General features: G+C 42.0%; 1 protein-coding gene across 15 annotated transcripts in view; it reads left to right on the forward strand.

Annotated features, from left to right (window-relative positions):
* The window catches only part of LOC126297542 (protein tipE), a 205,226-nt gene that overhangs the window by 153,713 nt on the left and 38,185 nt on the right, over positions 1-13,328 (forward strand). The gene's annotated exons all lie outside the window — the stretch shown is intronic.

The raw sequence follows: 13,328 nt of genomic DNA on the forward strand, positions 1-13,328 counted from the left end.
AATGTGTTCTTTTTTTCCATTTCCAGGAGTGTACAATAAAAGTTGATCACGCTACTCATAGAATGATGCTTCGACATACAAAGCAACTCACTGGGACTCATAAAACGAAAATGCTGCAGGAAATAATTTAGTGTCTGTAGCTGACAGTGTCATTTTTTCGCAGCTGGTAAAACAAAGTAGCTTGCACTGTGCCACTTTCTTCCGTGGGCCGGCCGTGGTGGTCTCGCGGTTCTAGGCGCGCAGTCCAGAACCGCGCGACTGCTAAGGTCTCAGCTTCGAATCCTGCCTCGGGCATGGATTTGTGTGGTGTCCTTAGGTTAGTTAGGTTTAAGTAGTTCTAAGTTCTAGGAGACTGATGACCAAAGATGTTAAGTCCCATAGTGCTCAGAGCCATTTGTTCCGTGGTTAACAATGCATACGTTGTCACCTGCATTAGTTTCATGTTAGACACTTCACGGTTAAGACATACCCGCAACGATGAGTGGAGTAGTGTTGCAACCCTGAAGAAGGCCCTTGCGTGTAAGTCGAAACATCGACTTCTGTTTCGTATGTTTTGTTTTCTTTTATAGCGTGATGAATTGCACTAGCATTAACTGTATCACATACATCAAAAAACGTTTTGCATCACCCCGGTTCCCAGACCTCCTGAAGATAGATGTTGACTGTGGATATTGTATCACAGACACAGTCCGTTTGACTATTCACAGATGTCACTAAACCCGCCCAAAGATGTAAAAAACCATGCATGAGAAGCACCTATCAGACGGACGGGGTCCGACAGCCGATCAGTTTCAGTCATTCCACCAGGAAGGAGGTACACGCTTCGTGTTGTCTGTAATTCAATCATGCCTAGACGGTCAATACCGCGGTTCGATCGCGTCCGCATTGTTCCTTTGTGCCAGCAAGTATCCAGGAGTCTCGGAGTGAACCAAAGCGATGTTGTTCGGATAGGAGGAAATACAGAGAGACAGGAACTGTCGATGACATGCCTCGCTCAGGCCGCCCAAGGGCTACTACTGCAGTGGATGACCGCTACCTGCCGATTATGACTCAGGGAAACCCTGACAGGAACGCCACCATGTTGAATAATGCTTTTCGTGCAGCCACAGGACGTCGTGGTATGACTCAAACTGTGCGCAATAGGCTGCATGATGCGCAACTTCACTCCCGACGTCCATGGCGAGGTCCATCTTTGCAACCACGACACCATCCAACGCGGTACAGATGGGCCCAACATACCGAATGGACCGCTCAGGATTGGCATCACGTCCTCTTCACCGATGTGTACCGCATGTGCCTTCAACCAGACAATCGTCGGAGACGTGTTTGGAGGCAACCCGGTCAGGCTGAACGCCTTAGACACACTAACCAGCGAGTGCAGCAAGGTGTAGGTTCCCTGCTGTTTTAGGGTGGCATTATGTGGGACCGAAGTATACCGTTGGTGGTCATGGAAGGCGCCGTAACGGCTGTACGATACGTGAATGTCATCCTCCGACCGATAGTGCAATCATATCGGCAGCATACTGGCGAGGCATTCGTCTTCATGGACGACAATTCGCGGCCCCACAGTGCCCATGTTGTGAATGCCTTTCTTCAGGGTAACGTCATCGCTCGACTAGAGTGGCCAGGATGTTGTCCAGACATGAACCCTATCGACAATGCCTGTGATTAATTGAAAAGGGCTGTTTATGGACGACGTGACCCACCAACCACTCTGAGGGATCTACGCCGAATCAACGTTGAGGAGTGGGACAATGTGGACCAACAGTGCCTTGAGGATAGTATGCCACGACGACTACAGGGATGCATCAATGCAGGAGGATGTGTTACTAGGTATTAGCAACCTTGACCACCAACACTGAAGGTCTCGCTGTATGGTGGTACAACATGCAATATGTGGCTTTCATGAGCGCTAAAAAGGGCGGAAATGATGTTTATGTTACTCTCTATTCCAGTTTTCTGTACAGATTCCAGAACTCTCGGAACCGACATGATACTAAACTTTTTTTGATGTGTGTATTCGTCAGATCACTGACATCCTCTTAGCGGTAACACTTGAACAGAACTAGGTCCAATGTCTTCATTACTAGAATATACTTCACACACGTATCTATATCATAAAGTATTCGATTAATAATCACTTGAAATCTTCCTAGCAGGAGTCCGTGGTTCTGTTTCTTACGTAGGCCTAGCTCTCTTAGCTGTTCCTTTATACGCCCTCATAAATCCGAAACTAGTGGCCTTTCTTCCGACGATCTGTTATGACGTCAATCGGAAACAAACGAGAAAAGTTACATTGCTGTGCTGGACGATTCGTGTTAAGATATATCATTGTTCAAATCAGCATCCGACTGATTTTTATGCCCCTTGGTATCCCTAAAGCACTTGATGTAGAAAATCAACTGGTAATTCAGTCTGCTTCTACTGAGTTTGCCCTCTGCCTCTAATGAACTCACCAAGGGAAGCGGCGCAGTAGTAAGAACCTGGTCTGGCACACGGGAGGACAGCGCTTCAAATCTTAGTCTGGCCATCCAGATTTAGGCTTTCTGTGGTTTTTCTCAATCGTTTAAGAAAAATACCACGATGATTCCTTTGGAAATGAAATGACTGATTTCCTGCCCTCTGCTTCCCCAACCAGAGCTTACGTCCCGTCTCTAGTGACCTCGTTGTCGACTGTACGTTCCCTTCATTTTCCACTTTTCCTTTAGAGAACTCGACATGAAAGTGACGTTGAGCACTTTTCTCGGGAAAGCGTACCACGATATCTCTTGATGAGTACGAGTAGCCTGCAATTCCAGATGCAATTCGATGTCAGTTAGGGGAGAGCCGGCCAAAGCGGCCATGGTGGGATAAGTGGCTGGCTGTTGGGGCCCCGGGGACTATGAGGGGCTGGCATCGCTCGGAAAATGCCTTAACGTACTCTCTCTGGAGGGCCCAGTAACACCATGACATCTAACCTGTTTGCGGTGTCGCACCTCAGAGTTATAATAACTTAGTGGCTCTTAGTTATCCTGTTGTAAGGTTAGTTGTCTGTTTGTGTATTTATTATGGAGAGGGAATGTGACTTACGTCTTTTTAATGAAATTATGTTGAAAGTGTATTTTCTTGACTCCGTAATCCTACTTTAGTTATTGAAAGTTCGGTCATAATATCAGAGGGTATACAGCTTTTGCTTAAAAGCGTCAGTGCGGCAAAGTGGCTTCTGGCCGCTTTGTGTAGGGGGGCAAACGTAAAAGCAGCGCCCGAAAGAAGGGCTCAGAAGCGATACTCGCAGCAAGTCCTTGTAAGAGTGAAGAAGCGGCCAATAACGATAGACAAAGACGGAAATCGACAAAGAGAAGAAAGGGAGTAAAAAGAAGAGTGCGAAAAGCAGGAATCCCAAACCTAGAAGAGCTCTTTTTGATGACAAAGATGGAGGCACAGAGTGCATGTACTGCGAAGAAACATTTTCAGATTCAAAGCCAGAAGATCAGTGGATTAAAATACAAATATGTGCTCTCTCTTAGCTCACGAACTCTGTACAGGAGTTGAGGAACTCAGTTTGACCTTTATTTGTGAAACGTGAAAATAATTTAATTCGAACCATGTTTTTCACAATAAAAACATGCAAAACAATTTTTTATCCCTCATTTATTAGTTTAAAACTAAGTGGCCATTTAGCCCACTCATTTAAGGCAAAGTGGCCATGTTGCCACTTGTGAAAATTGAATTGTTTCAAGCACTTTATTTGACCCTAAAGTGATTAAATTGCTCCATGTCATACCTCGATAGCTGTAGATTATAAACGCTCATTTCCATCTATTGCCACTCAGATTAGAAAATAGAAATACCTTAGCTGGCCACTTTGTCCGACTCTCTCCTATGTACCTAGAGACCCATACGCATTTAGGTAAATACTGGTCTGTTTGTTTATCACTGCCTCTCGTTGATAGTCAAAGACTTTGTACATTAACACAGAACACTTGAAAACAGTGACAAATTTAACTACAAGAAACGATAAAATAGAATTCCGCATGAGATGAGTCAAATTCAACATTAGCCGAGTTTGCGACTAGAACTCTGGGAGATACACCGTTATGAACATTTCTTTCCGTTGTTTTAGTATGGTGCAGGAAAATGTCCCTTTCTGCCCCATACACACTCTGCGCACACAAGATGTAAGCGTTTACTTCAAAGTTACACGATGAAATGAGCTATTACACACGTGTATTTTAGGGTAAAGACGGTGTAATCTTTGCTTGTCGTCGACAAAAAACACAGAATAAACCTCTCAACAATTCAGTTGTAGTTAATAATTAATGAGTTACAGTGATTCAAAAAAGAGCTACAATGTCTTCTCCTTCCGAATGTGGCCCAGTGAAAAAGGTCTTGAGTCTACGGGTGTGTGTGGTGGACCAATTACAAGAAACTAAAAATTTGTATGCGCGGAGCATAAGCAACCGTGTCCACGTAGCATAAATAATTAATTTTTTGAAGTGTGCTATTATGTAGAACAACTCCCCTCTTACAGACAACAACAAGAGCTATTAATGAACTCTCGCACTCCTCGCACACAATGTTGTAAGTTCATTGGATACACGTAACCAGGACGATTTGGTTTCTTCAAACTTTCTGAGGGCTTTTAATGATACTGGCGTCTAATTAAGAGAAAAGAGTAAGCATGGGATATATAATTATAACTGAGAGTGAATTGAAAATGTATTGATGACAAAGCACGTAATCGAGGATAAAGATACATCTACAGACACTGCAGTAATACGTGGAGTACCCGAAGGAAGATAATAGGTCCATAACTGTTCATATTATATGGCAATGATGATGTGAACAGTATGAGTTGAGATCTCGAACTTTCCGCGTATGATGCATTTATCTATGAGAAAACCCCGTCGAAGTGAAATTGCAGCAACATATCTAGGCTAAATATTAGTCTTTTATAAATGTTGGCAACTAAATGGCTATGAAGTAGTCTTAGTCTACACAATTAATGAGACACGAAACATGTGTCCAACGCAGTCTGGAATAGTGCTCAAGTGAGCGGAGATAACAGAAGGCATCAAGCTTGTACAAAGGCTGACGATACGAATGGTGACAGGTATATTTGACCTGTAGTAAACATTAACATAAATGACGATATATTTAACTGACAAACACTGAAGGAAGATGCTTTGTGTGTTATAAAAATTTATTTAAAAATTTCAGGAACCGTCTTTAAGGACGGGAAATGCAAGTATTCCTCTGCACTCTACGTTTCGATTCTGCACAGCTGTGAAGGTAAAGTTAGACTTACAAGGCACAGAGGCAGTCACTCTTCCTGTGTTTCACCAGAGATGGAACAGCAAGAAACTTAACAACTGACACAGCAAAAAGTACCCCGTTCCACACATTCGCAGAGTATGTCTAAAGATATAAATGTGTGGAATATTTACTTACTTAAACTGATAACTTACAGGATTAATTTATTCGTTACTGATCAATTCGTTTATCTTATGTTTAGTAAAAGTAGCTCTGTGAGAATAGTTTATGCTTAACTCCTGCAAATTACTTGCTGTTTATTTTTGAAGGAAGGAATATTAGAGGCTAACATACCGTCGGTGATGATGTCATAAACTCGGAGTAGGGAAGGTTAGGAAGGAAATCAGCGATATTGTTTTCAAAGAACCTATCCAGGAGCTTCCTTAAGCGATTTAAAATTTAAATCTGGATTTCCAGGCGGGGATTGGAACCTTGTTCCTCCCGATCTGGCGTCCTTACCGTCGCTCTATTTACTTTTGACGTGTGGTTCTACTGCAATCCCCTCGTGGTACCTCGGATCCTTAATTTGTAGGTAGCAGTCATCAGCTGTTGTTGATCGCGGGCAGGCATTAAGAGGCAGATCTTCACTGTTTTGTGCCTTACGGTAGTAGTCAAATGTACGAATCACGTTGTTGTTGTGTGCACCGGTCTGGCCAGTGACATCGCGTGCTGACATTCCTTCCTGCCGAAAAGAGACAACAGGCGCGCGGCATAAGCTTGAAATGAACCTTTGAGATACGCTGCAGACAGAATAGTTTAGACAGACCACATCGTCTCGTTCATGGTGCATTCCACTGAACTGCTCTGACAATCAGGTTTTACTTTTATCTCTATTACACAGGTTTGTATGTAGTGGTCAAAAGAGCATTGAAGCCGGTTTATCAGATTTTTAAAGAAGCTATGCACGTCGTGAGGATGGACAAAATATTTTTCACTTTATTTATTGTTCCCTGATGCAATTAGTATTTTGCTGTACTGAATTAATCCACTCCAGAAGTAAGAACAGACATTCAGAAGGATTTTCGTGAGCTATGTTGCTTAAACAAAGCTAAACTGAAGTTGACCATATCAAGACACGATGACATAAATAAGCATACAAGAATATAGCAACGTAAATAATTTGCCCAGTTTTCTTCACTTTTGGACGTATTTATTTTCTTCGTCTCAAAAGCGCTGCGTTCAGTATCCATACGATTGCTTTTTTTTTTTATTATTACACAGACACTGTAAATTCCAACTATAGCATACACATATACCAGAGTACTCAAAAAACGTCAAGGATAACGTAAGAGAGAAATAATTAGTAGCAGCAGTAAAATAAATATTTATTGGTTCGGTGAATGATGGACTGTTGGAAAAGTAGAAAATAAGAGAATCGAAGCGTTTGGGATATGGCGATATACGGTATGTGATAAACATTACTTGTATACCTATTAGTGGATATAAATATGAGGTTGTATAGCCTTCGCGTTTAAGATGGAGCGAACTCTGCTGGGAACGCTTTCACTTAGCTGTCTGAATGTCTGTAGAAAAGTGGTAGCCCATTCTCCCTCAACAACCGAAACCAGATAAGGCAGTGACGTTGGCCGCTGGAATCTGGAGCGAATCTTGACAGTATAACTCATCTCAAAGGCATTCCATTAGTTCAGGTCGAGACTCTGGGTAGGCCAGACCATTTAAGGAACATTGTTGTCCAAAAACCATTGCCTCATAGACGACAATGTGCACTGCAGACTGTTATAAACAACCATCGTCCCCGACAATGTGCACTGCAGACTGTTACAAACAACCATCGTTCCCGACAATGTGCACTGCAGACTGTTACAAACAACCATCGTCCCCGACAATGTGCACTGCAGACTGTTACAAACAACCATCGTCCCCAAACTGTTTCTCTTCTTTGCACACTACACAATGCCATATAGTGTGATCATATCCTTCCACATTTAGTGTTTTCTTAAGCGCAACCGACTCGGTTGTGAGCTCTGCAAGATCCATGAGCTATTTTATATTAACGTGACAAACCCTAATTCTAGGGATATATTTTATTTTTGACACATGGATCTATGCCGACAATTGTAAAAACGGCGATGGTACATTAGTCCTTACTAATGTAAAATTGTTACCCTCTGAAGAAGACAAATTTATATTTGTCGAAACCTAGGTAAATAATTTCTTTATACATTGCAACTGGTAGGCTCTTTATAATTTTATTATTGTATAAAACCTGAAGTAAATCATCACAGAACTTTTCGAGCATTTTGTTAACTACGTTTCCTGTTTGCATATTACATCTGTATTTATGTATCATATATACTTAAAAGTAAATATAACCTATGTCTGTCCGAATGCTCATTAGAGTATCAAGTATAGTTTTGGAATAAATCGTAGAACTGTTCCAGATTTTTATAACACATTTCCCTTTTATATATAGGAGTATATACACTACTGGCCATTAAAATTGCTACACCACTAAGATGACGTGCTACAGACTCGAAATTTAACCGACAGGAAGAAGATGCAGTGATATGCAAATGATTAGCACTGAACGAAGTGGCGCAGTGGTTAGCACACTGGAATCGCATTCGGGAGGACGACGGTTCAATCCCGCGTCCGGCCATCCTGATTTACGTTTTCCGTGATTTCTCTAAAGCGCTCCAGGCCTTTGAAAGGGCACGGCCGACTTCCTTACCCATCCTTCCCTAATCCGATGAGACCAATGACCTGGCTGTTTGGTCTCTTCCCCCAAACAACCCAACCCCCAAATGATTAGCTTTTCAGGGCATTCACACAAGGTTGGCGCCGGTGGCGATACCTACAACGTTCTGACATGAGGAAAGTTTCCAATCGATTTCTCATACACAAACAGCAGTTGACCGGCGTTGCCTGGTGAAACGTTGTTGTGATGCCTCGTGCAAGGAGGAGAAATGCGTACCATCACGTTTCCGACTTTGATAGAGGTCGGATTGTAGCGTATCGCGATAGCAGTTTATCGTATCGCGACACTACTGCTCGCGTTGGTCCAGATCCAATGACTGTTAGCAGAATATGGAATCAGTGTGTTCAGGAGGGTAATACGGGACGCCGTGCTGAATCCCAACGGCCTTCATCGAGATGACAGGCACTTTATCCGCATGGCTGTAGCGGATCGTGCAGCCACGTCTCGATCCCAGACTCAACAGATGGGGACGTTTGCAAAACAACAACCATCTGCACGAACAGTTCGACGACTTTTGCAGCAGCATGGACTATCAGCTGGCAAACCATGGCTGGGGTTACCCTTGATGCTGCATCACAGACAGGAGCGCCAGAGATGGTGTACTCAACGACGAACCTGGGTGCACGAATGGCAAAACGTCATTTTTTCGGATGAATCCAGGTTCTGTTTACAGCATCATGATGGTCACATCCGTGTTTGGCGACATCGCGGTGAACGCACATTGGAAGCGTGTATTCGTCATCGCCATACTGGCGTATGACCTGGCTTGAAGGTATGTGGTGCCATTGGATACACGTCTTGTTCGCATTGACGGTACTCTGAACAATGGGCGTTACATTTCAGTTGTGTTACGACCCGTGGCTCTACCCTTCATTCGATCCCTGCGAAACCCTACATTTGCAGCAGGATAATGCACGACCGCATGTTGCAGGCCCTGTACGGGCCTTTCTGGATACAGAAAATGTTCGACTGCTGCCCTGGCAAGCACATTCTCCAGATCTCTCACCAATTGAAAATGTTTGGTCAATGGAGGCCGAGCAATTGGCTCGTCACAATACGCCAGTCACTACTCTTGATGAACTGTGGTACTGTGTTAAAGCTGCATGGGCAGCTGTACCTGTACACGCCATCCAAGCTGTGTTTGACTCAATGCCCAGTGGTATCAAGGCCGTTATTACGGCCAGAGGTGGTTGTTCTGGGTACTGATTTCTCATGATCTATGCACCCAAATTGCGTGAAAATGTAATCACATGTCAGTTCTAGTATAATATATTTGTCCAATGAATACCCGTCATCTGCATTTCTTCTTGGTGTAGCAGTTTTAATGGCCAGTTGTGTATTTGTATACCTAGTATATTAAAAATATATTTAGCCTATGTCCTTTCGAACGTTTGTTAGAGTATCGTGCAAAAATATAAAGTTAATTGTCAACTGCTTTTCGATTTTTGTGGCAAGAGCAACAAACAACGACTTGTTTATATACAAGGTTAGTGACGAATTATTTCCATCTAGAAAAACTCGGAAAGTATGATAGTAGCTGAAACGTTTGTGGGACAAATGTTGCATGGGACAACGGAGGACAAAATATGACGTTGGTATTTTGTTGCTAGGTGGAGTCGCGTCAGAGATACGAAGATCAACTTTGTTTCTTTAAACGTAATGCCTTAGTTTGGTACTTATTTTATGATAGCGGCTATCGAGACGAATCCAATAATGTGTATTAGTAAGGTCTTTAAAGGTCAACGAAGGTCACAATGGTGGCATGAACGTCCATTTACAGAAGGGCTTCGAAGTGATGACCATTGGTATCAATGCAGTGCTGCAATCTTCTTATCATGGATTGAGTGGTATTCCTTACCACTTCGGCACTTATCTAAGCACATGCTTTCACAATTTTCTCTCGTAAATCGTACAAATAGTAAAAATTCGCTGAATACGACAATCCATCTAACGTTCCATTGACATGTAAACACCATCCGACGGTTTAACAATACAACACTAATAGGAACGGTAAGACCAGTATCATCGAATCAAGCGAATGTGAATGAGGTATTCCCTCGAAGAACAAGTCAATGTGCTTCTCATTTACGGAAAATGCCAGCGATATTCAGTGAGAGCTAGAAACTTAAACGCTGAAAGATATCCTCTAAGTACTCACTCTACACGTCGTACATTTAAGTATGTGTATGATAAATTGAGAACAACTGGATCTTTAACGCATGGGAAACATATCCGGCAAAGTAAAGTTACTAACGAGGAAACGGAAGTTGGTACTCTTGCAATTGTTGTCTGAGATCCTTGTGTTAGTTCGCGTCAAATCGCAGGGGAATCTGGCATGAGCCAAGGTAGTGTTGTCCGTGTTCTGCATCGCCATAAATAGCATCCTTACCATATCAGTCTCCACGAAGAATTAACTGGTACGGATTGTATCCGTCGCATAGAATTCTGCCGATGGGCTCAACTTCAGATTTTATTTACTGAAAACGTTTCATTCACGAATCATGGAAATGTTAATTTGCATGACACGCATTATTGGGCAACTGAAAGTCCATGTTGGCTGCGGCAAGTTGCATACAAAAAACCGTGGTCGGTGAATATATGGTGTGGGATTCTGGAGGACAGAATTATAGGCCCCTATTTCATCGAAGGAAATGTTAATGATAGGATGTACACCACATTCCTGCAAGAAACATTAGGTCTGTTATTGGAAGATAAAAACAAAGTTGACCATCATATCTCTGAAGCGACCCCACCTAGCAACAAAAAACCAACGTCATATTATGTCCCCCGTTGTCCCATGCAACTATTATCCCACAAACTTTTCAGCTCATATCATACTTTCAGAGTTATTCTTGGTGGCAATAGTTAGTGACTAACCCTGTATATTAGTACAGATATAGACTGGACACTACATTCACATCTCCGAACATACATGCGTTGTATTGCAATGGAATTGGAGCGGGGCTGATTATTGTGGACGGCTGTCATTTTACAACAATGACGGAATATCCTGTACCACCGATGCAATAGATGCGCCTGTAGAGTAGTTGAGGTTTGGGCGTCATTTTCATCCACGAATCACATGGGTCTGTGCTCCCATCTTCTTCCGCCTATCAGTGCTACTTTGATCAGCTCAAAGGACCATTGAGAGAAAAAAATGAAAACATATACCACACCTCGCATGAGTTTATTTATTTCTTTTCAGACTAAGAAAATATCCTTCTTTCCTCCGCAGGAATTCATGATCTTAATAAGACGTCGTAGTTTGGCATTATATACAAAGTTGAAATACAATAATGTTTTAGGTCAATTTAACTAATAAAATAAATCGTGTCTCAGACTTTCATTTAACATACCCACGCTCTTTTTTTAATACAGTGGCAGCTTTTCCGCATTTTTCTTCACGCTAACTTTTGATCAAGTTTCCACACTGCTTCATTCGCTTGCTGTTGACGTTCGCTTGCATTCTTTCATCACGAAAGTATCAGGAACTATATGTTTCATAAATTTGTGGTTTTATGTACAAATAAATATCCATTGTGGATTCTGTTGTTAAAATATCGCACTGGGACTTTGCTGCCTGTGTTATTTTCTGTAGGTCTCCGCCTGTTAAATTATGTATAGTGTTTTGGCCTTCTCAATGCCTTCTACATCTTCGAATACTTCTATCAGCCTGTTAATTCGTCTACTGCTTCTCTAATTTCACTCTGCACTGCTTTGGTTATTATAGAATCTTCAAACTATTTTTTTATTTGAAATGTTTCTACTTTTGCATTTGTCAGTGGTCATAAATAACAAATATTCTTCTCTTGTGTCGAATATCTTCCCCCTCTAAAATGAGTCATGGGCTTCGTCATAAAAAGATTCAACAAACTTATGTGGACGGGTATTGATCCTTTCGCGTGTTAGGTCGTCGTCGTGGCAACAAAAAATGTCCTTGCTGACATGCGACACGCTATACCCACGTCCCGAACATGTGAATACATTACTAACATGTCTGATGGGATGTAAAATGATTAGATTTTTATTTCCGTTCTGTTCCAGTTTGACAGAATTTTATTGATCTATTGTCACTACTTTTACACCAGTAGAGCATTTTTTTTAATTATTTCTTCCGCCTGATGATACATTCTCACAGCCACATATAGTCCGACTTCGTATTCAAATGACATCATCTTCTTTATACACAAAAATGCAGCCCGTGTGTGTTTGTGCTCGCGATACTCGAAAATAGGTCGATCGATTGACTTGAAATTGTGACACGACGTTCCACTCGAATATGCACATGTTTTATATACTTCCGTTTAAATATATGTAATATATAAATAAATAAATAATATAGAAAGGGGAAATGTTGTTATTAAAAAATCTCAAAAAGTACTTGAGCCATTTGCTGCAAATTTTTACACGTTACTCTAAAAAACGCTTGGACGAATATAGAATATATGTTTTTAATTTACAAAATATGCAAATATATACATAAAATATATAACGGTGAAATTGTGAGCAAAATCTGGAGACATTCTTGACCGATTTACTTCAACTTTTAAAGGATACAAATTTAAGCATTCAGACTGCCATAAACTGCGATTTTTAAAAAGACAATGCTCACTTTTTATGTTAACACTGACTGCGAGAAGGAAAATGCTCTGCTGTGAAAATGTGTGATTTTGTTTCCTCTGTTGCAGACAGTTTTAGTTACGACAGTGGAGCATTTAAACCATTAGACAGATTGTTTCTCCTATATACACTGAAGAGCCGAAGAAACTGGTAGACCTGCCTAATATCGTACAGGGCCCCGGCGAGCACGCAGAAGTGCCGCAACAAGACGTGGCATGAACCCGACTAATGTCTGAAGCACTGCTGGAGGGAATTAGGGAATTGACACCATGAATCCTGCAGGGCTGTACATAGATCCATAAGAGTACGAGAGGCTGAAGATCTCTTCTGAACAGTACGTTGCCAAGTATCCCGTATACGCTGAATTATGTTCATGTCTGGGGAGTTTGGTGACCGGCGGAAGTGTTTAAACTCAGAAGAGTGTTCCTGGACCCATTCTGTCCAATTCTAGACGTGTGGCGCGTCGCATTGTGTTGCTAGAATTTCCCAAGTCTGTCGGAATGCACAATGTACATGAATGGATGCAGGTGATCAGACAGGGTGCTTACGCAATTGTCACCTGCCAGAATCATATATAGACGTATCAGGGCCCAACATCACCCCAACTAAACACGCCCTACGCCATTACAGCACCTCCACCAGCTTCAACAGTCCCCTACTGACATGTGGGGTCCATGGATTCATGAGGTTATCTCCA

The sequence above is a fragment of the Schistocerca gregaria genome, chromosome X (genome assembly GCF_023897955.1).
Source record: "Schistocerca gregaria isolate iqSchGreg1 chromosome X, iqSchGreg1.2, whole genome shotgun sequence".
In the NCBI taxonomy this organism is placed as follows: domain Eukaryota; kingdom Metazoa; phylum Arthropoda; class Insecta; order Orthoptera; family Acrididae; genus Schistocerca; species Schistocerca gregaria.